Source organism: Mauremys reevesii, linkage group 2 (genome assembly GCF_016161935.1).
Source record: "Mauremys reevesii isolate NIE-2019 linkage group 2, ASM1616193v1, whole genome shotgun sequence".
Classification (NCBI taxonomy): Eukaryota; Metazoa; Chordata; order Testudines; family Geoemydidae; genus Mauremys; species Mauremys reevesii.
Genome location: NC_052624.1, coordinates 182,626,433 through 182,654,330, shown reverse-complemented (window position 1 = coordinate 182,654,330; position 27,898 = coordinate 182,626,433). Strand labels below are relative to the sequence as shown.

The following is a 27,898-nucleotide window of genomic DNA, read 5'->3' as shown; positions in this document are numbered from 1 at the left end:
CATAGGCCATACTTACAGGATGCGGGACTCTACCCTGGGAACCAGTGACTGTGAAAAAGATTGGGCGTTGTGGTGGATAATCAACTGAACATGAGCGCTCAATGTGACGCTATGGCCAAAAGAGCTAATGTGATCCTAGGATGCATAAATTGGGCAATCTTGACTAGGAGTATTTTACCTCTGTATTTGGCACTGGTGCGACCGCTGCTTGAATACTGTGTATAGTTCTGGTGCTCACAGCTCAAGAAGGAAGTTGATAAATTGGAGAGGGTTCAGAGAAGAGCCACAAGAATTATTAAAGGATTAGAAAACATACCTTAGACTAAGCTCAATGTATTTAGCTTAACAAAGTGAAGGTTAAAGAGTGACTTGATTATTGTCTGTAAGTATGTACATGGCAATAAATATTTAATAATGGGCACTTCAATCTAGCAGAGAAAGGTACAACAATACAATGGCTGCAAGTTGAAGCTAGACAAAATTCAGATTAGAAATAAGGCATAAATTTTTGACAATGAGGGTAATTGACCGTTGGAATACCAAAGGTCGTAGTGGATTCTCAATTACTGACAATTTTAAAATCAAAACTGGATGTTTTTCTAAAAGATTTTCTCTAGGAATTATATTGGGGAAGTTCTATGGCCCGTGTTATACAGGAGGTCAGAGGATCGCAGAGGTTCCTTCTGGCCTTGGAATCTAAGAATCTATTAATATTATAGCAGATTGGAATTCTAATTGGTCTCTTCTTACTAATCTCACCTGACGTTTCAGCTGACTGGGACCTTACTCTTTAGTTTATGTTGTTGAGTGTAAAGTGAATGACTGATAACATTGGATGACTGGGTATGTACAAATCTTACTCGTTTTGCTTCAGTCTAAAACTGTGGACAGTTACACATGTAAACAGAGAGAGGCAGGATGGTCCAGTGGCTGCCTATGATTTGGAGACCAGGGATCAAGTCCCTGTTCCATCACAGACTTCCTGTGTGATCTTGGGAAGTCACTTGTCTCTCTATGCATCCATTCCCCACCTGTTAAAAAAAGTGAGGATAATAGTACTTCCATACCCCAAAGGGGTGTTATAAAGATAAATACATCCAACACTGTGTGGTGCTCAGATTCTTTACTCAGATACTTACAGTAGCATAGTAATAGGGCCCATAAGTTTCTTAGATTGAATGAAAATTTCACGACTTTTGAATACTTAATAATATTTAGATTGTGAACTCTTTGGGGCAGGGACTAATACTTGGTGTTTGTCCAGTGCCTATCATAATGGTCCCTGGTCTTGGTTGGTCTCTAAGTGCTACCATGACACAAATTAATAATAAATAAAATAATAACAACAACATAAGCTTTAGCATTCTCTTAATGATTTTGTTTCTAGCAGATACTTCCACACAAGCATCCCGGTTTCTCAAAAAAAAAAAAAAAAATTCAAAGGAGAGTTTGAAACTTGTCTAGATTTTTCCCATTTCATCATCACTATAACTCAGTAGAAATTTTGGTTCAATTACATTTAACCAAGGGAGTATTTTTCATAACAGTGGCATCCACACATTCCAATTCTATGGTGATCCACTCCCAAGTGTAATGTATCACTACTCTTTTAGAAGATTCTCCTGGTTTAGTTGTTTGGTACATTATTATTCACATCTTCAGTGTCGATGTAAAATGATTTTGTCAGTTAACTTGGGGAGGGTGGCAGGAATTATCTGCACTATTGCTAGAAGGTTTAAGCACCTACCTCTGAGTGTCCACTCCATCTTTTCACACCATGCTGCTAAAAGAATGTGTTTGAGGAAAACAAATCTTTCTTCCCTGAATGCAAGAATAGAGACAATATGAATGAAGATCTAATGACTAAAAACATAGCACATTTTATGATAACTCTAGCAGCTTTCGGTAGTTAACAGAGACCACATACACTGATGCTATAGCTAACTTTGCTCCGCCTCATTGCTCATGAACAAGACTAAAAAACTTCCCTTTAACAGAAAGGAGAAAAATCTCAACAGCTTGACTCTAGCAGGATTTGCCATAGCTTCCACAAAGATGTACTGTAAAAGCAAATACACTGACTAGCAAAGACTTCTCACCAGTGGGAAACAAGCCTTTTAAATAAAGGCATATCCCTCTTTTTTCCAGGGCTAGCAGTCTGCAACATTCAGAAACAGCTTTCCCAGCCCATCCATGCAAAGATTTGAAATTCTACTGTTTCCTGTGAGAGATTATAGGCCCAGATAATAGCTTTCCCTAAAACCCATCCAGTTGAAACCAACATTCCTCTCCCTCCTTGCAGCAGTTGCCATAGTCTTGCTAATGCAAAGCCCAATTGAAAACACATGATATTTAGAAGAATTTGAGCACACACAAGTACACACAGCAAACACAGCCAGAGGAGATTTTTCACAAGGCTACTTTCTCCTGGCCTGTATTTCAAGACAGAGAAATTTGTGTCTGGTCCCATACGTAAAAGTTAGCATTGACATTTAAGTTTTGCCATATCAGTAAGTTCAGGGAAGAAAAAAATATAGTGTGTTCCTTCTGACAAAGAGCTTTATGTGAGCCCCAGGAAAAGGGCTGCTGCAGCTGTTTCAAATGAGAAACCTTAATTTTGTTGCAAATCCTTTCCTGCCTGCTAGCTTTCACTATCAATATGTTATAGTGAATTATTTCGTTAAGTAATTCTTGTCCTCTGTACCCTACTCATCTTCGAGGACAAACTTTAGATCTACCTTGTGAATATTGATAATATTTCTATTCAAAAGACACCTGCTGTTTTCTAAAGGGGACATACCACCTGGGCTCCTTTTCCCAGTCTTCTTCATAAAGTTATATTATAATTGCAATAGTTATTAAGAAAATTATCCTTTGGTCCTTAGTGATCTACTATTTTCTTTCCCACCTTCATTCTTAGGCAGACCTCTCTCCTACAGACAGACGTGAAGACAACCTTAAGTGACAACAAGACAAATTTCATTTTGTTGTGAACTGCCTTTTCAATTACTTTACTCCTTTCCATTTCCCCTTGCTGACCTGGACCAGGCTGTTAATCTGACAGAGGTCCCTAACCTCCAGATTAAAATATGCAAATTGTTATCCTTCCACTTAGACCAGTGGAGTATGCATTGTAATTACAAGGAAGTGTTCGGTTCAGGTTTACAAGAACAACTGAGTTACTTCTGCCATAGCCCATGACAATATAAACAAAATCTGACGTGTTGTAACCAGTACATTTATATACAAAGATACACATAAAGTACATCTTGCTGTATTTTATATTCTTTGCAGCAGCCATTGTTAGGAAATCCAATGACGCCTCCTAGCAGTCAATGGGCCTGCTTCTCTACACAGTTACACCAATGTACTTCACTGCAACCCATATTACTGCCAATAGACTTACATGAGTGTAATGGAGAGGAAATTCAAGCATATTGACTCAAGTCCTGCTCTCACATAAAGCCTGATGCATTGCATATTGAAGTAAACTGGAGTTTTGCTATTGACTTTAATGGGCATTAGATTGGGCCTTTATAGAGTAATTATTTTGAAGTTAATGTAGTTACTCCAGTTGTACAACAGAATTTGCTCAGTTCATTTAATGAATAAATATCATAGCACAGAGGTACTGGCTCTAGGCTGGGCATTCCTCCCCCAGCGCCCAACTGCTTTCTGCTTCCTTTTGTTGTTGTTTTGCTCTCTTTTTAAGATATCTTTTCCTGATATCATCACTGACCATGCTAGGATGAAAGATATTTCATGATACTCAGAAGTTTGTGAAGCCAGTGTACTGAAGGAGGTCTACATAGTCAGGTCACATTCTTTCCAGGCTTTTTCAAGGGCCATTTGGGGAGACATACCAAAAATCACACATTTTACATAGCCATGTATTATATTCTGGTCAGAAAACATATTGTTACAGTGCAACAAGATATCTGGAATTTCATAAGTGCAATTTTACATGGCTAACTCAATTTTAACAACATAGGGTGAACTGAGGCATTACCTAGAAGCCATGCTTTTGTGGAGGCCTGAATTAGGAGGGATAAGTATTAGAAATCGTGTTAAACTGCCCTAAACATATGGGGCATTACTGTAGGGCCCAGCTCCAGCCTCAATTATACCTGAAGTTGATAGAATAGAACTATGCAAGAAAAAGAACATTCCCCACACAGAATTTTCTGCAATTTTATTTCACTGTTTATGTATCCCCCCAATGGTGTGGTTTTGTAAAATATTGCAAAATTGTCATTTTTTAATTGGCCAACATTGCAAATTTTGAATTTTTCCATATTTAGCAGAAGCTAACTTCGTTCAATTTCAGTGGGATTCTTGGGTGCACAAGGAATACACCAAAGAAGGATGATCCAGTGATTAAAGCAGCAAGCTGGGGCTCAGGAGACCTTTGCTACAGACTTCCTGTACAACCTTAGGCAAGTCACTTAGCTGCTCTGTGCCTCTGTTCCCCATATGTACAAGGAGGAAAGTAGCACTTCCCTACCTCACAGCGGGGTTGTGATAATAAATCCATCAAAGATTGAGAGGTACTCACATGCTGTGGTAATGGGCACCATATGAGTACTCAAGCTGGAGAGACCATCAGGGTCTCAAGGGCCAATTGACCTACCACAATCAGAACAATTCCAAATAATGAACAATCTGATTAATCCAGTTTGCACCCTTCCTTTCAGGAGTTGTGTGTCAAGGAATTTTCAGGTTATTTTGTGGATAAAAATAGTTGTGTCAGGAAAGCACTGTCTGTCTCACTGTGGTAGGCACAATCACAGACACTTCCCTGCTTGTGTTATGCACTGACTAGATAGGCTGAGGAGCTGCAGGCTATGATTTGCAAGTGGGATCCATTCCTCTCTTGGCTAGTGAGGGAAAGTGCAGAGATGCTGTGGCTATTCTCATAGTTGACTTATCAATGATTTCCTTTGGGAGGGCAAGAAGCCAGCTTTTCTGAAAGTAGCACTTGTTAGACCCAGAGGTTCAACCACATATATAAAGATGAGGTGAACAGAGAGTGAGAACCTGAGAGTTCTGCATCTGCACTGAGTGAGATTCTAGATCTAGAACATACTGTATCTTTAAGAACTGTAATTTGCCAGTGAATTTGCCATTGTTAAAGATGCCTGAAGGCTGGTCTTTCATACTTCAAGGGTGCCTCCCTATCCCCTTAGCTTCTGAGAGGGGAACACAGTAACTAAAATTAAGATAAATTCTCACATTTATCCACAGGGTAAGTACAATAGAGGCAGTAATAACACAATGAGCACCCTGCCCTATCAATGAGCCTCAAGTCCAATTTGAGTGGACCGTCCTGTGGGTGTGAAGGTGGTAACAAGCGTGAACCAAGATCCTCCAAACCTTACTCAAAACATATTCAAGCTCAAGTCCTATTGAAGTCGGAGGATTTTGGCTGAGTAAGTCTCAGCTAATAACTACAGAATTTGGCACAATAAAATACTTTGCACTTCGATACTAAATATCGCTAACTATTTTACAAACATTAAGAACTTAACCCCTCATTTGTTGGTTTCTGTGTTGTGGACAGCTGTCCATTGAAATCAACCTGAGACCAACTCATTTTGTGTAGGTTACCTAACACCCAACAGATGGTAACAGCTTTTCATGAACACCAACAATGGCTACATTCACACGAATGAATTAAAGGTGAAGGCCTTGTATCCCATTACCAGTCCCTAAGCTATCTACTTCCTACAAAACAATATTGTCTGGGATTCCCATTATTAACTACAGCATTTCTATTTAGAATGTTTTATAAAAGTCTGGATAACTAATTTAAGAGAAAAGATCAATTAAACTGTTACAATTTCCGTGTTAGATTAATATTATAAACTTTTAAAGGCAGTCTTAATTTGGCATCATTAATAACTGGAATATCAGTCATGAGTTCTGTTGTCCCCTTAAACCAAAGATGATTAACTCCACTCTTTCTCAAAGGTATAATTTTGCAAAGGATAAAAAACACAGAAGTACAACCAATTATAATACTAACAATGTTGCTTTTGTGTATGGCTCTATGAGCAGGACTGCATCAATCCAATGAGTATCTATAGTTGCATACATTGCAACCCCCATATTCCTAATTAAATGGGAGGCGTATTTGTAATGAAATTCAAATTTGCTTAAAATTTTAGCATTTATATATATTTACATAATTATTTTCAAACAAAATTGTTTTTATTGAATGAGTTTCCTATATTTATGACTCACAAAAGTGAACAATTTCAAATATGCAAAAATGGGGCAAAATATAATTGTAGAAAATTCCACACAAAACTGTTCCTGGACTTCTCACAACACTTTATTTAACCCAGTAGTCCCGTGGCATCATAAAGGATCTCAGAGATCAAAACCCTGTAATGCTCCCATGATGCTGAAACTATTTCTTTTCACAGAGCAGACATTCCTCTTCTAGGCTGCCCCTTCAGGGCTGTCTGTTTATCACTATCCCCTAACTGCTGACACACCTGTTCTCTGCTGTTCACAGTGAGTGTGCTGCTGCACCTTCTCCCCAGTGCTTTAAAACACATGCCAGGATCTCGCTGCCTGCCCAGCGTCCTGGATTACTGCTGCTCCATTGCCACCACCTGTCTGGATGCCTCTGTGAAAGAGCATCTCCAAAATCACTACACTGTAGCCCAGGTCTAATTGCCTATGCGTCTTTTGTGGTCTAGCACAGACTTTGTACCTGGGTGTACAACCCAAAAACATGTTCCATCTCCACTACTCACATCCCAAACATGTAGTATCTATGGAAGAAAGCAGTTTTATTCACAGCACTAAATATTTTAGGTCCAATTCTCCTCTTACTTGTACAGGTGTAACAGCACTAAAGTCAAAGGAGTTACACCAGCAAGTCAATAGGCCAATAAGCTTATAGAATGCAGCGTTCCCAGGGCACAGGACTGCATCTCCTTCAAATGCCAGCTAGTCATCTCTCTCATCCACCACCACGCACACAGTCACACCTTCCCTTTATGTGTAGAGATCCCACATTTTCTGCACTGCATTAAAACCTATATAATCAGATTTAGAACTAAATATTCAGGCTGCTGTGGGATAGCTAGCTGCACAGCTCCCAATAACTCCCATGCAGCATTTCAAATATTAACACCAATGTCTGCTCCTTCCACATGACCTAACAGGCCCAATTGCTTAATCAAATAAAGCTGAACAGAACAGCAAAGCATTCACTGACTCACCATCTGTGCAGGACAGATGACAGATGAAACTGCTGTCAGACAACCACTCCCAAAGGGGGAGGTCTTCTAGTGATCAATTGGTGCCTGATCAAATGGAGCCCCTGACCTCCCAGTTCCAATTCTTTAGATAATTCTTTTATTAACCATCTGAGCTACATAACTGTTGACCTCAAGTTTCAAGCTTCAACTTCCAACGTCAGTCAAGGGTAAATAATGGATAAGCCCTTGATAAAATATTTCCATACTATATGAAATTGCTTTTTTCCCCCTAACTGCGTATCTGATGCCAAGGAAACAATTTCTCTGCCCTGATACACAACAGAGATCTTTGAAGCGCCTTTGAAAGGACTGTAATCCAGAACTTTGTCTACTTGGATCAAATGCCTTTCCACTAATAGAACCATCATGACATTAAAAACCAGGAACCAGAGCCTTAAATTAATGTTTCAAAAAATATCCAGGTACTCTTATCTTTAAATTTACAATAAATTCAACATCCCACTGTGACATTACTGACATAACCTAAGACTGACCACGTAGATCATTGTTGCAACCACTGTTATATATTTGCAGCAAATATTGTACAAAGGTTGTCATGAAAGGTGTCTATGGAAAGGTTAGAATTTGCTGATTATGATTATGCTAGCTGTATGTGTGTATCATTTTTGTAGTTGAAACTATGAATATTGGCTATGTACTTCTCTCTTAATGTGTTTTGATTCTAAGTAGCCTCAGTGAAGCATTTGGTCAGCTTCTTGAGAAGGGACTATTCTCAGTAAGTGCCCAATCAAGAAACACTTAACTGACAATGGACTTTGGGAGACGCCAATCCTGGGAACATTCAAACTAACATGTAAACAATGGCATCAGCCTGTAAAGAACTGAGTCATGCATGGACATGTGACTTGCCCACGTGACTCCAAACTCCATCTTGCTGTTATCTTGCACAGGAGAACCAAGGGGTTTCCACCCTCAAGAGAGAGCCTATAAAAGGCTGCTACATCTCCTCCATATTGTCTTCAATCCTGCTTCTTGCTCTGGAGGGACTTTGCTACAAACGGAAGCTCTGAACAAAGGACTGAATGACCCATCCCAGCTATAGATGAACTCCAGAGACTTGATTTGAATCTGCAGTTCATTCCATTACTGCTACAAGCCTGAACCAAGAACTTTGCCATTACTGTATGTAATTGATTCCATTTAACCAATTCTAGCTCTCATTTATATTTCTTTCTTTTTATGAATAAACCTTTAGATTTTAGATTCTAAAGGATTGGCAACAGCATGTTTGTGGGTAAGAGCTAACTTGGGTACTGACCTGGGTCTGGGGCTTGGTCCTTTGGGATCGAGAGAACCTTTTTTCTTTTACTGGGGTATTGGTTTTCATAACCTTTCATCCCCATAATGAGTGGCACTGGTGGTGATACTGGGAAACTGGAGTGTCTAAGGGAATTGCTTGTATGACTTATGGTTAAGCCAGCAGGGTAAAAGCAAAGTCTTCCCTCTCTGGCTGGTTTGGTTTGCCGTGGAACCCCAGCTTTGGGCTGTAACTGCCCTGCTCTAAGCAATTTATCCTGAATTGGTACTCTCAGTTGGTCCCACCAAAGCCAGCATCGTTACACCCACCTTCAGTCTTCTAGAGCAAAGAGTCTTTGCTGGATCAGAGCTCTGCTTGGCACAGGGGAAGGCAGTGGTGCAAGCAGAAATAATTTCTTGCCAGTACTGCACTCATGGGAGGGACACAAGGGGGGCATGTGACCCTCCATGTGACTCTTCCCTGCCCTTCCCCCAACCCGGGGCCCCCATGCTCTCTCCGTCCCCTCCGACATCCCCCTTTGTATATACAAACATCAATATACTTAACTACTCACTTTCCCCCCACATACGTAGTATTCAATCTGTTTATATGGAATATGGGAGTTGGGTGAGGAGCCATTTCAGCATATGTATGACTTATTAAAAGACAAATTTTAAGTAGAACTGTATCCTAAACTGCTCTATGGTATTGTACCCAAACATTGCATTTCAATGGGGGATTCAACTTCCTTTATAGGAACAGATTCCTGAAACTTTTACCAGTCCACAAAAGTGGTCCATAGTCAAGCAGATAGTCCCATTGTCTTCAATGGGATTGATCAAATGATTAAGGGTTTACAGGATTAGGTTCCAAGTTTGTAAATTGTTTTGGATGAAACTGACAATGCCTGAACTGTCAGATCAGAAGGAGCTGTCAGATCAGAAGGAACTGTATTCGAATAAAGGTGGGCAGATGAGTGATAAGTCAAAGCTCCATTGCTAAGATGAAGAACATATTTTCAGCAAAGTTCTTGGCAGATTCCTCTGTCGCCAACCCTCACTGAGCTTGACTCCCTTCTTTTATCTGGCCTCTCCAACTGGAGCATGTGCAGCAGGGGAAAGGGAGTGTGGCCACCTGGGCCCACGATGATTGCTGCCCTTCTCCACCCCGTCAGCCCAGTGCGAGGTTGGTACACCCTGTCACAGTCCCATTTAAGCATGTGCTTAAATCACTGGTTCTCACCCACAGCCACTTGCGGCCCAATCAGCACATAGCTACAGCCCATGTGACATCCTCAGGGCCAAACAGGTAATATATATCTATTGTATGAATACAGCCCACATAAAACATAACACATATGCAGCTCACAAAGGTACATAGGTTGAGAACCACTGACTTAAATGCTTTTCTAAATAGGAATGGACAGAAGCACATGCTTAAGTGCTTACTTAGTTGTATGGATAGGGACTTGCAACTGTTTCTATGTAGGCTGTTTTCCCTCCCTCTCAGCTGTCAGTGCAATAGGATATCCCAGTACTCTGCCTCAGGTACTGTGGATGCTGCTTCATGACCAGGTCCTCTGGGCCTTCCATATCCTGCTGAAGCAGTGTGAATAAATGTCCAGATTAGCCTGAAATGCAGACTTAGGCAGAGTGGTAGGGATGGATGCACAAACTCACTTGATACATGGTTGTGTTTCAAAAAGAAAAGGCTGCTGCATGGCCACAACCCAATCAGTCTTGGTGTTTCTGAGTCAAATGAGAATATCACAGACTAGTTACAAAACCTTGATAGTACTTGTAGCATGGCAAGGTGACACGCTTTTCAGGTGAGGTGTCCAGGGTGAATCAATGCCACTTGCTCACAGTGGGAAGGAGCCCTGCCTGTGCCCATGAGAGGAAACACTCCCAGCCAGCCTCTGTGAGCTCTGCGATTCCCTCCTTTAGGCTAGCAGTTTACATACCTCATTTTGTTACACTCGAGTACCCAGTCCCTTTTCTTCTGAATACCCACACTGTACACCAATTCGCTGCCTCCATGAAAGCAGTGCACCCCAGTTCACTGGTTTACCAGGTTTAACACCCGGCACTTAATGTGTCTATAGTAAAACTAAATTGAAGTTTATTTAACAGATCTTGACAGGTTCAAATAAAAGCAAGTATTAGGGTTTGGAAACATAAGGTTACAAGTAAAAGAAAAACATAAAACTCAATCTATAGCCTATACTTATTAACAAGTTACTGTCCTGTCTAATAAGGTATTTCTCACCCATGGTTAATTCTTACAGCGCTTGTCCAGTTCAGAAATCTGGGATCCACCCTTCATGAGACACCTTGCAGCAGGAGTCTCCCCTCTGTAAAGATAACAACTTGTGCCATTTCTTCTGATCTTATACAGTTACAAGCACAGGTGCCAACTCTGTGGGTGCTCCAATGTTGGAGTACCCACAGAAAAAAAAGTGGGTGCTCAGCTCCCTCCAGCCACCCACTGATCAACTGTCATCAGCTCCACCAATCAGCTCCTCCCCCTCCCCACCAGTACCTCCTACTCACTGACGATCAGCTGTTCAGGAGACACCAGGGAGGGGAGCGTGAAGTGGCGGAGCGATGGTGGGGTATGCTGAGGGGGGTGAGGAGGAGTGGGGACAGAAAGAGGCAGGGCGGGGACTTGGGGGCAAGGGTAGGGCCTTGGGGGAGGGGGGAAAGTGGGGGCGGGCCTTGGGATGGAGCACCCCCAGGGAAAGCTGAAATCAGCACCTGTGGTTACAGGTTATTGTCTCTTAGTTCAAGAGGCCCCCTCTTCAGTGAGTTCCCCTGGGGTTCATTTATCTTTGTACATGCTCAAGTCTCCACCAGATCCAGACAGTGAACAAAGTGCTATCTCCACAGATGCCCACTGTGCTCAATACTGATTGAGTTAGCCCAGAGACCCCACCTCACTGCAGGTGACAAGTCTTACTTCAGCAGTTTCATAAACTAACATCCCACATTTTACATATATCTTAAATTGTTTCCTGCAATAACCATGACAATCAGCACGTTCTTAGCTTTCAGCAGCAACTACACACAACCCCACCTTTGGTAAAATATAGAGAAGATGGTTGGATGCAGGAGTAATAGACCTGCCTGGGCATGCCTGTGTCACGCAAGGCTATTTGCCAATTACAGCAGATAATCCCCTCAGTTCCCCTTTCCTAAGTAATATTAACATTCCAGCACAATTGGTTTAATCACTCTATCTGTATTACAATAATTTATTTAAAAACATTACATCAGTAACTATCAACATAGAAGAAATAAAGGCAAAGCCTCAGCGGTGTAATTAGCCGTCAAGCTCATGTAAAAGTTCATAAAGCACGGAGAGAACGTTGCTTCTGCCAGGAGGAGCAATGACTTGTGAGCATTGTTCACGGAAGGACATGTGTATGGGAAGGACTGGAAACATTTCAGGCACTGGATTTTGTTGCTCATCCTATCCTGTTTCACTTATACTAAAATTTAATTTGGTGAGAGAAATCACTTTCCCATGCTGCGCTTGGAGCCTTTCTCATGATTACATGTCATCTTGACTCAGAAGTGGTAACAGAAACAAACATCGGTGAAAGTCATCTCATCTCTGCATAGGAAATGTAGACAAGCACTGGCTGTGGTCGGAAATGGTTTTGCCATCATGGTAGATTTTATTGTTTGTTATTAGAGCCCCTGCTGCCGCATCTCTAGAAGGAGGCCAACAGCAGAAGCTTATGTGGAACTAAAGAGCAAAACTTTGATGACCATTAGAGAGGGAGGAGTGGCAAGCCAAAGGATACTGAGAAGAGTAAGAAGCTGGGGAACCTACAAGGGGAAGAGTGGGAGACTAGCAAGAGCTAGTCATTCGTCTATATTTCTCAACAGATGGTAGCCCAGGAAGCAGTCTCCTTTCCCTGGACAATTGGAAATCAGGCCTGTCTTCCTAGGCCTGCAATGGACTCTTTTTATGACCTTGAGACAGTCACTTACTCTTTCTCCTTGCCTCAGTATTTGCACCTGTGATATTGTGAGGCTTGATGCACATCGAGATCCATCACATCTGAAAAAGGCAAAAATGTCTGTACTATATTTTCATGAGAGATGCTAATGTAATATGTGTTGACTCAACAGGGCCTGCTAACATATTCTGGCAATATACCATCATAATTAAACTATAATTATTTATTATACTTTTACTGTGGTTTATTTTTTCTTGGAGACAGTAAATCCCCCACTAATCTTTTCAGAGATTGATTTTTAAATGCCCACTGTTTGCAAAGGGCAAGGTTGTTAAGTAATTATGAGTTAATAGCTCTGTTATTATTAGGGGATATACATCATAAATGATGGGGAAATCTCAGGGCAGGGAATGGTTGAATCACAAATGAGATACCTTACTTTATAGCTGGACTGGGATAGTCAGTAGAAGACTTTCCTTTGTCGATCAGCTGGTGCGTATCTTTGGCATGCTTTGTTTATCTCCACTATGGCTGATTTTAAAGGAACCTACCTCCATCAGGGATAGCTTATAGGGTTTCTGTTCTCATTTCTCCCTCTCTCCCCTCCCTTTTTTTTTCTTTTTTCCTTGTTCTCAAAAGGACTCTGGGCTTTTTTGCACAGTCCTTCAACTGCACTGATTTTCTAAACAATAAATAAGCTCAGTGTGAACATGTAGTCTGTAGCTGGCCTGTGAAGTCTGCTGCTATAACTTTGGACAAGTATCTACACTGGGAAAGTATCATTTAAAATGTTCCAGACTAACCATTTAAATCAGACAAAATAAATATTTCAGAGTGCTAACCTGTAAACAATTCCTTGCTGCTTCTGGAGCTTGATGCACTTACTGCTGTAGCTCCTTGTTAAAGGGTCATACATATTTAATACATTCAGGCATCACAGTGAGTAACACAAGCAGTGTATATTGGCTAACAAATTATTTGCTGTCCTTCAGCCTTAGCTTACTACATCTGAAATTGCATCCACGGAGATTTGGAATTATGGTGGCACACAGGAAACATGCATTTGCTGGGATCAATTTACCATCTTAGGCTACACAGGACTGGACTTTAAAGTTCCACCTATCCTGAAGGGTATTTGCACTGAAGAACATTGAGTCCTGTGGGAATAAAAAAATACTCCCTTTCTGTAAGGAAGGTGGAATTCTAAGGTGCCAGGAATGTACTCTCATCATGCCTCAAACTCAGCAGATGAGGCCTTGGACAGGTGTCTCAAGAAATAACATTTGCTGCTAGATGAAGTGTTGGGGACACCCAGAGTAACCTTCCCTCTGATGAGTGTTTATAAAATCACTGCCCCTCTATTGTATTAGAAAGCAACATGCTTCTAGAAGTGACATCTGTTGCATGAGGGCTCCTCATTGCCCCACATGCAATTTCGGCTGCCGAATGCCTATCTTCCCTGGTTTGCTCTGAGACTTAAGCGAGAGATAGACATTTGGACACCTAGATGGAGGCAGCAGTGTGTGTGCTCACAGGCAGAGTCTTAGGCACATAGGAAACTTTTATTCTGAAAACTTAGGCACTGAGTGAGTTTAGGTACCTACCAGGTTTGGAAGGATCTCAGTGGAGCCAAACCCTACCAGGTTTTATGGATCTCAATGGAGCCAAAACTTGGATTTAGGTGCCTAAGTACCTTTGTGGATGTGGGCCTTAGTGCATATGAGGATCCATCCCTATATCTGGATTGCTTGTATTTCACAAACTTGTTAGCTTATACTTCCACTAGTCTTAGAACCAATGGAAATCTGGAGAAATAACACTGTACGGCCAAATTCTTAAAGATTTTTGTAAGTTGTTATTTTGGGTCTTGGGGGTGGTTTGCGTGAGGAGAAAGGTTTTTACACTATAGGATTCAATTTCTAGGGATATCTAGAATATGAATAATTTAATATCCCTTAACCATCAATGTGTAGATCAGAACGTGTTCCTCTACAGAAGCAATACTGATTTCAAAAATAAAAGCATTCCAAGTTTATCCTGGGCATGCCTTCCAAGCAAAGAGTTGGCATGAACTTTAGAAACTCCAGGGCAGATGAAGAAGCACCAACGCTGGCTTTATTATTCCAACGTGGTAAATGAGCTGTCTAAAAAATGAAGACAAAAAAAATTAAAAGTCTCTTATCTTGCAAGCCTGAGGAAAGCCTTAATTAAAATCTCTTGCAGTTGTGTTACTGTAGATGCCAACCCACCCTTTTGTTGTTGTTGCTTCATCTCTCAGACAGGAGGTTCCCATTGTGTCAAGGCACAAGTAGAGGCATCTGAAAAAGATATCATCCCTTTTCCTTTCTCCAAACTGTAAAGTTTTACCTATCCCTGTTTTGAGTATCAATATGGGCAGTGTATTTTAGAGAAGGGCTCAAGCTTCATTATTCTTATCGGGATCCAGATTATGAGCTCCCTAAAACTTCATGGTACCTGGATCTTGGGTTTGGCCCATTATAAAGCTAGGGATTGTTTGCAACATTCAGGTCTGCATCTGGAATTTAGATTGTGAACCTCTAAAGAGAGATCATTCTTTCACTCCCCCTTTTATTTATCATAAAGCACCATACTCCTCATGACTGGTTGCTACTACTCAGAGGACGTGGACTTTGTGCGTGCAAAAAAAATTCCTTGAAATTATCTGAACGTTGAGGGGAGGATAACCTTAAAAGGGGCGTCTTACATTCTGAACAAGCTTATGCTTAGTTTTATTGCTTCTAGTAGGGTGTTTCATAATCTAAGGCCATTCACCTAAAGTATCCTGCCTCCTGATCTTGACAGCTTCACCATGGGTCATAGCTACAAAATCCCCAGTGAGCACTGCTTTATTGATGGATCATGCATATGGAATCTGAAAGATAATCTTCCTTTTAAGACTTTCCTCTGAAACAACAGGCATCGACCACTCTCAGAGGCAGATATCAAACATTAAGGACCATTAGTCTGATGTAGCACATCTTGCATTCCTATGATATATTGTGCATGTTTATTGGCCATTCAGATTACATTATGATAGATACATCATAGGAGATATAAAAAGGATTCTATTTTAAGTCTCTGTATCCTTTCCCTCCCACCTGTGGATTTTCATCCCCAGCTCCTGTTTTTTAATGCTAGCTAATAGAAAAATTGTACTGAAAAAGTCCATCCTCCTCCTGGACACTTTACTCTTAAACTAACAACCAGGCCCTAGTGCCAATTTCAGCTACGTTCTTCAGAATGTAATTAGACTAGGCACACAGGGATGGAATCCATTTCTTTAGGACTCATTAGGGTGAAATTCCCTCCTGTGCACTACTTAAGTCCTAAAAATAAGGCTTAATTTGAATTTAAGTGGTGTATAGGCCCTGTGCTGGCCCTCTGCACAGATGGGAATGCCACCGCAGAGGAGGCACTCAGCCATACCTCACAGCACTGGCCCTACTTTGCCATCTAAATGAAGTAATCAAGTAAACTCATCTCCAGAGAGCAAGGTGGAATGAAAAACAAAGACACCTTTATTCCCCAAGTCAGCTTTCAGAGGCTTTTCATCATGGTTTGAGCTCAATACAGCTCTGGTGATATTTATATACCACCTGAACAAACTCAAGGAGACTAGAATTCAGGTCTTAAAGGGTCAGTCACAGACCGTTCTTTGAACTTATTCACACTGCAAGTAAAAGGCTAGTTAGCTCCAAATATAGATCCTCATCAAATGGCTGTAAGTACTCACATTTTTGTAGGAACAATTAAACTTGCTCATTTTTGAAAGTTACATTAGCAAAGACAGCTTGTGTGCGAGAAAGGTGACATTCAGCTCTGGCTCCACTATCGAAATGGAATTTGTGCTGTGGTTGCACCATTGCTGCCGAATCATCTCCAGGATGGAACAGCAGCTTTCTATGGAGTGACAACATAATCAGCTAGAGCTATTTGTTTTATTATTATTTTTTCTATCAATCAACAGTTAAAAGTAATACAACAAGGAATACCATAAAATACTGTAAAAAATACAAGCCCAGGCAAACTCATGTTTACACCAAAAGTCTCACTTTTTAAGTGAGCCAATAAGCAGTAATTTCATGCTGTTTAGCAAAATCTATGAGACAGTGAAGTCCCTTTGTGGGGAAAAAATTATTCTGACACAAAAAGTCAAGAGAAATGAAGAAAGAGTTCATTTGAAAGTATTCTAGGTGCATTTCTTGAACTGCAGTAAAATACTCTAATCTGACAAATGCATCCATTGTTTACAACTTTGCCTAATATTTTGCAACCAGTAGTAAAATGAAAAAACAAGGGCTCAATATTGTAAAGTTTAGCCCCTCCTGGGAGGTCCTGAGTGTTCCCAACCTCAGTGGGGAAGTTGATTTTTAAGTGGTGTTAATGGCACCCTGCAGTTCCCAGGATCAGTACCAAAGCAATGGGTAGCATCATGCAGTAATATTGCCATATATCAGCATTTCATACCATGGTTATTTCATTCCGCTATCTCCTCTTTCTTTAGCTCCTATCAGTTGGCTTCTCCATTTCCCCTCCCTCCAAAACTTGTGAAGTGTACTGGATTTGCTATCCATTCTGTATTTTGGGTAAACCACCCTTCCTGTTCCATTGCATTGCCTAGCCAAGCAATATCCATGGATATAAAAGTGGAGTGGGGGGACAGCCTCTCCCCCGGGAGTAGTATTGGGATGGGGGCCAGGGAAGCCATGGGTTCAAAGCTCATCTTCACTAACAGATCATTATATTTCTGTTTTATAACCACTACTATTAAATATGGTCTCATATCCCAGGGAAAAGCAATTATTAATCTACCCATTTTACAAATACATTAACTGAGAGGTGGTACAAGCCATTTCTAGGAGTCTGCTGCTCTGCTGCTGACTAGTGTGGTGGGGATCCATAGGTATACACATGAGGGAATTTGTTTTTCCATTTTTCTTTTTAAATTGGTTTATTGAATTCATAGAGCGAGAAGACATCCTTAAAAACAAGTTTGATGGTTAAAAAAACATGATAATCTGTCATTTATCATGCCATGTGTAACAAAAACAAAGTTGTTCTTCATTTCAGTTACCTCCCTCACACATTAGCATGGTTAAAGATTGAGAGCGTTTTTTCCTCTCAGTGGTCACCGATAAGTTAATTCCCTTGAAGTCTAGTCTTATTCTGTGATTTTGTTGGCAGATGATTTGCTTGTAAAGTAGCACTCACTCTTAGAGTCAAATCCTGATGCCCTGCTTCACCTTTTACTCAGCCAAAATTCCCAGAGTCAATGGGAATATGCACCAGTGTGGCTGACTCACATCTGTGAAGGAATCTGCTGAGTAGAAATTTTGCCTGAATAGATGTTAAGAAAAAAGTGGACTTTGGTCATAGCCCACAGAGAGAGTTCCAAATGGAACAGAATGCAGCTAGTCCATTGATGTTGCATGGTTTATTTTGCTAATTATTTTGTATCAATTTGTTATTTCTATTAACAGTAGGGTCCCAGGAATCCAGGACAATCTGTGCTGTTAAAGCCCAAAGCCCATTCTACAGACTGACTCACAAGCCGTTTATTTGCATGATCCAAGAAAGTAATCTTACAATATATTTATTTAACATTCAGATTTGTATTAAGGGTCAGGTCACTTGTGCAGCTAGAATAAGGTGTGCATTATGACATTATCCACATAAGACAATAGAAAATCACATAGCCTTCTTTATTTTAACATCCTAAAACAGCCTTAATGTCACTGCTGGGACTAGGCTGTCTATAATTCATTCTGGGGGCAGATGATTACTATAAAGTTTTGATTGTGCCTTAATTTTCCCATGGTACAAGGGCTGTTTGTTAAATTGACTACGTATGACACAGTCGTCTAGAGTTGCCAGACAAATGCATTTTCAGTACTCTCACATTTCCTGTTTTCTGAATTGAGGTCTGTATTTGTAAATGGTATGAATTCCTAGGCTCAGTAACAAAGCAGCTAGCTGATATGTGGCCACATATGGTAAAGAGCATTTTAAAAATATATATGAATCCCCTTTTTGGCCAATAGGAGGAGGCAGTAATCCCAATGGCTCATATTACCTCTGACACAAATAAGGATAGAGAGCAGACGCAAGTCATTTTCTCTCCAAAGACACTAAGATAGTGTCTTGCAGTGGCCCTCTGTAAGCAGAAAGTCCTGATTTTCATAAAACACCATAGCATTTGGATGTGTTAGGGCTTGTCTACACTAGGAAGTTTACCAAAATAGCTATTGTCGAATAACTCCCCTTGTGGATACTTGTATTCTGGAAAGATCATCCACCCACTGGCTTATACCGAAATAGTGTAGTACATTTCCAAGTGTAGACAAGCCCTTACTTCGCGGGTAACAGGTTACTCTGATTACACTATAATGTGTAAATGCTGCAGACTAGAAGCATAAGCTCTAAATGAGTCTAACAGAATGTCAAACATCAAGTGCCATTAAACATCAGTTTGTTATCTAAAATGTTGGTTAATGGCAAAAACTATGGAGGATAAAAATATATATATTTGTTATATGATACTTCCCCAAAACAAAGCTCTGTGTTAGCCTTCTTTCAAGTATTTTAATAAGTCACAACTACAGGATTTGTGAATTAGATTTAAGAAAGAAAATTAACATCTTTTAAATTATACACTGTAAAAAACTGACCAAGAGGGAACACATAACATCTCTCTATGTGACTTAATAGGAGCACAACAAAATATACAACTTCCTATTGCACTATTCCTATCAGATTAGCTACTTGTTCATCTGTCTTTCTAGAGGGTATTTATAATACACACAGCACAGCAGTATCTTATCACTAAATTATGAGATCTTCAAATTTCAGGGTATAAACTGATCAACACACAGGACGGAAAGAATCTCCTACTTCCATGTCCATTGCATTACAGCATTGAACAGCTAGTCAGATAGATTCTTTAGCTTGAATTCTCATGTGTGGAAAGGGATCTGAGTGTCCCCTAGTCTAATGTAAATGAGAATTCAGGCCAAAGAATATATCTGCAATATAAAAAACAGCCATAAATCAGGATTATATTTTCACTCACCTTAAGGCCCCTTTGCACCATCAGAGCAGGGAATGAGAATCACTCCCTTTATTTTTTTTATAGTTAATACCTCTCACTTACTTCCATAAATGGAAGTATACAGAAACAACCTGAATTAGCATATTGACTGTTCCCTCTGCTATACCTCCATATTGTCTGACTCTCCTTTCATTTGCTCCCTTGCTGGCCTATACAGAATCCAGTCTGAAACCTTTGCTTCTTCTTTCCATGAAAATTGCTCTTTAAGAACAATCTTCATTACTAGTTCCTTAAAAGAAATGCTACTTAATTATTTTTTTAAGGGAGGGGTGGGAAAATCTACATATATGTTCAGTGAAATGTAGAAACTTATTCTTAGGTCTAAAGGATGAATATTATTATTTATTCAATTGTTGAGCTTTTCTCTTGAGATAACAAGGTTTCATTCTGATCTTAAAAAATGCCTCTGTGGCTGATTTCCACACTCCTCCAATGAATATTTCACATGGGTTTTAATTTAGTACATTTGCAAAGATTGGGAGTCATGGATACAGAATAATGCAATGCTGCTGAAGAGCTGAAAAAGAATGGCCAGAAAACAACAAACCCTATACTGGTATCTGAACAGCTCCAGGAAAATCAAAGAGTCAGATAGCTTCAATGAGTGCCACAGAATTCCTCTGGGCTCCTTTTTTGTTATTGTTGTTTTTCAAACTCACTTGCGTGTCCTTTATCATTCATTTCATTTTGTAGGTTGAAATCCAGATGTCTTTCATTCCTGAAAAAAAAATATTTGTAGATTACATTTTCACGTCATTTGTAAATTATTCAAAATAAATCTAAAAGAAAAAAAGAAGCCAATAAACTCTCAATCCAAAACCTTTTAAAACCAGATTATTAAATCTTTTCAGCCAAGCAGCCAAAGAGCTTCCCCAACTTGACACTGCCATTCAAGAGAGACCTAGTATATTTCCTTTAGTGTGTGCAGTTTGCCCATCCCACCCCCACCCCCATATGGGAAGAGGAACAAATCCTTCACTAAATTGCAGCAAGGGAACTCAAAGCTCAAGATGGTCTCCAACTGAGTGGAAGGGACTGCAGAATTCAGCTAATGTTTGATGCACTCTGTTAAGTATCAGAAACCTGAGGGGAAGTGACTGTCTTTTGTTACCATGGCTGGCAAAATATGTGCATTTATTGATCAGAGTATCAAGGTTGAAAAGACAGTGACAAGAAAAACAACACAGCATGCAGCTGCAATAAGCAAGCTATTTCCAAATTGTAACGTCAGTTTGCTGAGAAGGACCTCTCATTTCTATGGCAGCTAGCTAGGTTTGAACTATGGCCGGCTTCTTTCTAATTACTAGGAAAAACTATATCACACTTCTAGTAAGAGCTCGAGGCCCCAAGCATCTACGAGAAATGTTAGAAGCTTTCTACAGTCACCCAGATGTTTATGCTTACTTTTATTTTTAATCTGAAGACAAAATGTGCCATTTTCTTTTTTAAGGCTGCTGAAAAGTCTTGTTCATAGAGTATGTAAGATCACACCAGAAAACACAAGGACAATTCAAGGTCAAATCTATATCTCATGGAGTTTGAATAGACTGCTTCCCGAATCCATTTGGCACAGCTTACAATCTAGAGGACGATAAAGGATGAATAGTAGGGTTCTTTGCACAAAGCACATGGAAGTGACCTCAGCTGCCCTCCTATGAATAATGGGAGCTATTAGACTGAGGTGATGGCAATAGCAACAATATTGTACTTTGTAGCTCCCACTTCTGAGCAAGTAGGGGAAAAGCAAGAAGATGGTTCAGTCCTGCAGATATGTATTTACTATGCCAATATTTTTCCTTTTCTTTTGTTGTTGCACTGACACAGTTATACGAACGAGCTATTTATTCTGGCATGGCTAGCAGCCCCCATGGTGTAGCATTTTAGTCATCAGCCATTTTAAATGCACTTCATTTTAAAAAGCTGACAAACAATAATCCATTTCACTGGATCATCATAGTAAAGAACTCATTATGCACAGCTTCTCTGAAGACAATTGTTGTTATGACATTGATGACATGAATAAACAGACAGGTACAGCTCAAGGAGTGATGGATGCAGTCAGAATAGCGTCCATCATTACCATTCACCCTTTCCATCAGTTTTCACCTTTTAACTGTGACAGGATCTATTTAAAGGCACATGCACGTTATAAACAAGTTATCATCCTCAGCTCCCAGGCACTTTGGAGACTTCTTGGTGAGTTCCAACAATGCTTTTGATTGTGGTGATGTAAAGGATGCGACAAAATAGTCACTGCTTTTATTCTTCCTCCTATTCTAAATATTTCCCCTTTTGGGGCTTACACAAGTGACAGTTTTCTGAGAAAACAAAAAAGACTGAAAAATGTTAATGGGGATTTTGGGTGGGAGGTTTTCTTCTTTTTGGTGCTGCATTTTCAGGTTCAGCTCCAGCTCAAATGGTGTTAAAGGGTCAGATCTGGCCAAAATACAGACAAAGGCCACCATAAAGCTTAATTTTGCCCTCCTAGATCATGATGTTTCTGGGTACAAGGATCATAGATATAGGTATAGATATCAGAGCAACCTAAGGGTTGCTCTAACTTCCTCTGGCTGCCAATGCTACCATAGGGCTGAAATTGCAGCTGGGGACATAGGAACATCCTGGCCATCTTTGCTCTGGTCAGACTTTTTTCAGTGCAGAAAATAGGAAGAGTGAATCTGCAACTTGCCCCCTCCCCAGAAGTGTTTTGAAATGATGTCAGATTTGTTACCTTCATGGTTGTGAAGGAAACCTTAAAATGTAATCCAAAGTGTAACCAATGCCAAGATACCAGCCTGAAATAATAGCTCAGAGAGGTGGTGAAGTGCAGCTGCCGCATTCATTTTACTGGGTTGTAATCCCACTACTATGGAGGGCTCTCCCTGATCCTCAACAGCACCACTCCAGCTGAGGGAGGATCTCATTGCCATCATCCCATCATGACTTTGCTGAGGTGATGACATCCCGCGCTCCCCCAGAGACTCATGCTCCAGTGAGCTTGTTCATCCCATCTGTGGGACATACTCCAGTCTGCCTGGAGTCAGGGAGGGATGATTTTAAAAGGGAGGATCCCACCCTCCCAAAGAGGCTAGATGGTGGGCCACACACCAATATAGCAGATGGCTCTTTTTTGAGTGTCTCTTGCCACTATCACCCTAAGCAAAGGCAGGACCATGACACAGGCGTGAGACCACAGCAAAAGGACCAGAAGTGTCCTCCATGTGGAGGTGTGGCCGAAGATGCTAGATTGACTTAAACCAGCCCCTAAATGGAGCTAATGATTTACTTAAGAAACAGAGGAAAACTTTGATTGACAGCAGGGGCGGGGGAGGGGGAATGACACATTTTCCCTGAATAAGAGGTTTCAGATTCTGATTATTAGTGGCTGGCTAAAATGTTAGCAGTACTTATGAAACCTGGTCTGGTGACAGGCAGTTGCAGATATTTGAAACTAGGTTCTTAGAGACCTCACTGATCACTTGTGCCCACAATTTTTAGTCCCACTCTTTGCAGCCCTTCAGACACACAGTGGTTACCATTACAAAGTAAGCATTTACCCACAATTGACTGCATAGTGCTATCTCACATAGCACGGTTAGGTCCTATTCTAAGTTGAGAAGAAACTGTGATACCTGAGAAACCACTGCAGGCAAATGCTCGACTTCCTTTAAAAAATGGTGACCACTGTGTACTCATTTGGTTGCCTGCATGACACATTTTATACCCCAACTATCAGAGACTACATTAGCTAAATACTTCACTTTCATCAATCTTGAGAAGTCCTCATGATGTTCCTAAACACATCTCTCTCTGGAGCATATTGCAATGTTGCCATAAGATGCAGCCGAAGGACAGCAATATAGTCAAAAGTACCGTATTGCTCATCCAAAATATGTTCAAACTATTACTTTTCTGATATCATGTAATCATATTTTTCTCTCTAGTGTTAGAGTAAAATGGGAAAATTGCCTGTTAACCTGGTAATTTTCATTCTAAGTGTTTCTTCTATATAAAATGAGCACTATCATCTCTATTTGTGAAATTATTTGCAAGAAGGTTCCTCCAGAAACAACCCTGAACTTTTGAGGGGAAAAGTTAAAAGCTTGAATTTTCTAGCAAAGCAACAAACAAATTCTACAGAAAAGTTCTGCCAACATGTTTCTGATAACTCAGACAAAGCAAACAAAATATATATAATAAAAGAGGACAGAAGGTATAATGGTATTATCTATATGATATTATATTTTTTCATTAGTAATCAAGACTAAGTATAAACACGAACAAAAAATTCAACAGTAAGGAGATGTAGGCTGAAATTGCAATGAGACACAGTATGGATGAGGTGGATAAAAAGAAGTGTGAAAAAAAATCACACCAGAGGGTAAAGCTAATGATTGACAAATATTGAGTACCAGAAGGACCACATGTGAAAGAGAAAAAAACAGGACTTGTTGACAAGTGAAGAGCTGTTAGAGGAGAGATGAGCTGAACATATTTTTTTTAATGAGGTGTTAAGTAGATCACCTCGAGAGGTTGGGATAATGATTGTGATGACGAGTTGGCCGGCGTGTGAAAATAGCTAAATAATATGACACTTGGCAAACTCAGGAGAACAGTGAAACACGAGATTGTCATTTTATCCAGAAGCTGACTACTCATTCTACTCCAATGACTGTTAGCGATATTAGCAGAAAAAGTGGTGTCCATATCATTAAAGTAATAGCTTGTAAAAAAAGGCATGTACTTTTTAAAAAAATGTCCAAGAAATAGGCTACTTTTTAAAATATCAAATCTTTCCCTCTTTCTAAAAGCTTATCAAAACCAAAATACTCTGACACCTCCTAGCTATAAACCTTTATCCAACAAACAAAGTTAAGCACTTGCTTAAGTTAAGTTCATACATAAGTCCCATTGAAGTCAATACTTAAGTATTGAGTGCTCTGATGAATTGGAGCCATAATAACCACCCATCATTCTGCTATATTTGTTTCTATATTGTATTCTACATTGACTTGTGCCTTTAGCAGGTTAGTCTTTTGCAGGGAAACTCTTATTCATTAGACAAAGTTCTCATATTGCACTTTCATGTACACTTAAGGTGCTACATATAACAGATTAAATAATAGAATAAATAAGGAAATAGCGGTAAATATGCCATAAAAAGATTATTAATTTCCTGCATCCCTTATACCTTTAGAAAAAATTCCCACTAGAAATGGAATCAGGGAGACAGAGAATTCTGTTAGGCCCAAAATGATGGCTGCATCCTGCCACCAATGCAGGAGTACATAGGTGTAGCACAGGGGTTCTCCATGAATTGGACAGGAGGGATGTATGTGGGTGGAGGAATGGCTGGTGGATCTACGAACACATTCAATCTTCTATCTGTGCCCCTGCCCTAACACCTGGCCTCACAGAAGAACTGGAGTGAAGTGAGCTCCCACGGACCTATGCTCTATGGTGAACAAGGGGTGCAGAACCCCTACCCAGGTTCTAGATACCTTACTCTCTTTGAGGTGGGACCATACTATCTAACCACATCCATGGGGGCAGGGCTGTATTTGGGGGGAGTGGTCAGGATTTGCCTCAAAAATATATAGGAAAATACAGTGGGAACACTTTATTGGGAAATAAAGCAAGCAGAAGTATTGTCAAGTTGTTCAAAAATAAAATGTCTGAAGTATCTAAAATAGCTTACATTTGTTTGAAGGAACTTGACAATGACAAACTCAGAGGATGTTTGTTATAGATGTTCGAGGATGGCAAGGAAGAGGATATGCTTATGTGCAGAGTTTCTAAATATAGAACTCCAATGCACAACAATGAGACACAGTTCGTCAACAGTATCTATAAGAAGTCAGGAATATAGCATGAACTAGGGAAGCACCACCACCACTGTTCACATAGTAAATATGTAGATGAGGAAATTGCTGGGTCCATTTATTTAATACTATATATCAGGGGTAGGCAACCTATGGCATGGGTGCCAAAGGCGGCACGCGAGCTGATTTTCAGTGGCACTCACACTGCCCAGGTCCTGGCCACTGGTCCAGGGGGCTCTGCATTTTAATTTAGTTTTAAATGAAGCTTCTTAAACATTTTAAAAACCTTATTTACTTTACATACAACAATAGTTTAGTTATATATTATAGACTTATAGAAAGAGACCTTCTAAAAATGTTAAAATGTATTACTGGCACGCGAAACCTTAAATCAGAGTGAATAAATGAAGACTCGGCACACCACTTCCGAAAGGTTGCCGACCGCTGCTATATATGAAGGGAACTGCGGACATTATAGGCCAAAGAATAGGGCCAGATTGTGATAGCTTTGCTCATGCTGAATAGGGCGACCATATTTCACAAAGGAAAAATGGGACACTGCATAGGACTTACCCGAGCCCCTGCACAGAGCTTGCCCAAGCCGCTTGCTGAGCCCTTTCCCGTGCATGGAGCTGGCCAAATCTGCCTGGCACCTCTGCTCATCCAAGCTCTGCTGCACAGGGCTGGTGTTGCAACTCATCCCCCCTCAAAAAATGTTCCTCGTGCCCCACTTTTTTTGTCAAAGCTGGGCATTTGTCCCATTTCCTCTTCCCAACTAATGATGAGATGGCAAGAGCAAAATGGGACAAATGCCTAGTTTTGCCAAAAAAAATCAGGACGCCTGGGACAGGTCCCAAAAAGAGGATTTTCTTGACCAAAATGGGATGTATCGTACCATAATGCTGAAGGACATACCCCTTAACACACTCAAAACCACCTTCACCAAACAAGGACAATTCACCAGAGGAATAGATCCCATAATAGAACAGGCCATCCAAATACCCCAAGTCAACCTGCTTCAATGCAGAAATAAAACTCCCTCTAACTGCACATGCCTAATTGTTACCTACCACTCCAAATTGGAATCCATATAGGTTATCAAACAACTACAACCCATACTCGATAGAGATCCCATCCTGAAAGAAATCTTTCCTGAACCTCCTCTTCTGGGCTTCAAACAACCCTCCAACCTCTCCAAACTCATCATCAGAAGCAAGCTCCCCGCAGATCAAGACACACTAACTTAAAGCAACACCAGACCCTGCCAGAGCAACAGCTGCAAAACATGCAGACATATCTCCACTGTTACAATGATCAATACCCCGCACAACACACCTTTCAAGATCCATGGGTCCTACACATGCCTATCACAACGTGTGGTGTACCTCATCCAGTGCACCAAATGCCCCCAATAACAACTATGTGGGTGAAACCAGACAATCACTGCGCTCTCAAATGAACTCACGCAGGAAAATTATAAGAGACGAAAACACCCTACCACAAAGCCATCACTCTATATCTGACCTATTGGTCCTCATCCTCAAAGGAAACCTGCACAACACTTTCAAAAACAAGTCTAGGAGCTTACATTCATAACTCTGCTAGACACTAAAAATCACAGACTGATTAGAGATACTGGATTTATGGCTTATTGCAACAATCTAAAAACCCACCACATACCCCTTCTTTCCTCCTTATGACTGGAGAGGTGTTAACAGGTCACCTTGAATGGTCCCCTGAAATGTGTGTGAGCTACTTATGCTAAACAATCTGTTCCATCTTGTATTTAGCTGTGACATTCTGAGTATGTTTCCCAGATCTGAAGAAGAGCTCTGTGTAAGCTCTAAAGCTGGTCTCTCATGTCAACAGAAATCGGTCTAATAAAAATATGACCTCACCCACTTTATTTCTCTATCATGCTGAACATAGCACTTTACACCAGAGAAGTCACATTAAAGTCAGTGAGGTTAAGAGTATCAGGATCTGTTCCTTAGTGAGAAGAAGTGACCTTAAAAGTCAAGATTTTGTGCCTGATGTAATTTTGATGTGTTGTAAGTGCATGAGTCAATTTTGAATTCATCTTAACTGACTTATAAAACACCTTGACATAGTTGGAAGTACATAATTCTATAAATGTGTAATTTAAAACAGTTTTAGAAGAGATTTTGTGGTAATTTCCAGTATTCTCACAAGTGTTATTTCAGACCTGGGATTTAATATGATGTTTTGCTCTGGATAAAATTTCACAAGTTTTCAAAAAATATTTCAGTTTTTGCAGTGCGCATTTTGCTATGCAATAATTAGTAACATGTGGGTCTGCCACTAATAAAAAGACTTGAGATGTAGATTGGTAAACAAGAGGGCTAGAAGTGGAAATTCATAAAATAATTTAAAACTATGCTCACTAGTCACCAGTTGATTGTATGTCTCAGCTGTTCATTCATCCAC

At 40.3% G+C, this 27,898-nt stretch overlaps 2 long non-coding RNA genes across 9 annotated transcripts in view; both read right to left on the bottom strand.

Moving 5' to 3' along the window:
* Window positions 1-277: 277 nt before the first annotated feature.
* On the bottom strand, window positions 278-11,141 carry LOC120399445. The gene is made up of 4 exons (XR_005595170.1): window positions 10,801-11,141; window positions 2,909-2,956; window positions 1,748-1,821; window positions 278-1,031 (listed from the first exon to the last, which is right to left on the bottom strand). It is a non-coding gene; the product is annotated as an uncharacterized LOC120399445 (long non-coding RNA).
* Window positions 11,142-11,820: 679 nt separating this feature from the next.
* The window catches only part of LOC120399443, a 92,755-nt gene continuing 76,677 nt past the window's right edge, over window positions 11,821-27,898 (bottom strand). For 7 of the 8 annotated variants that reach the window (XR_005595161.1, XR_005595165.1, XR_005595164.1 and 4 more), the window contains 3 exons: window positions 20,288-20,346; window positions 16,254-16,420; window positions 11,821-12,600 (listed from right to left, as the gene is read on the bottom strand). This is a non-coding gene — a long non-coding RNA (uncharacterized LOC120399443). Of the gene's footprint in view, window positions 12,601-14,592; window positions 14,818-16,253; window positions 16,421-20,287; window positions 20,347-27,898 lie in introns of those variants that run through there. The other variant, XR_005595163.1, reaches the window with a different exon arrangement.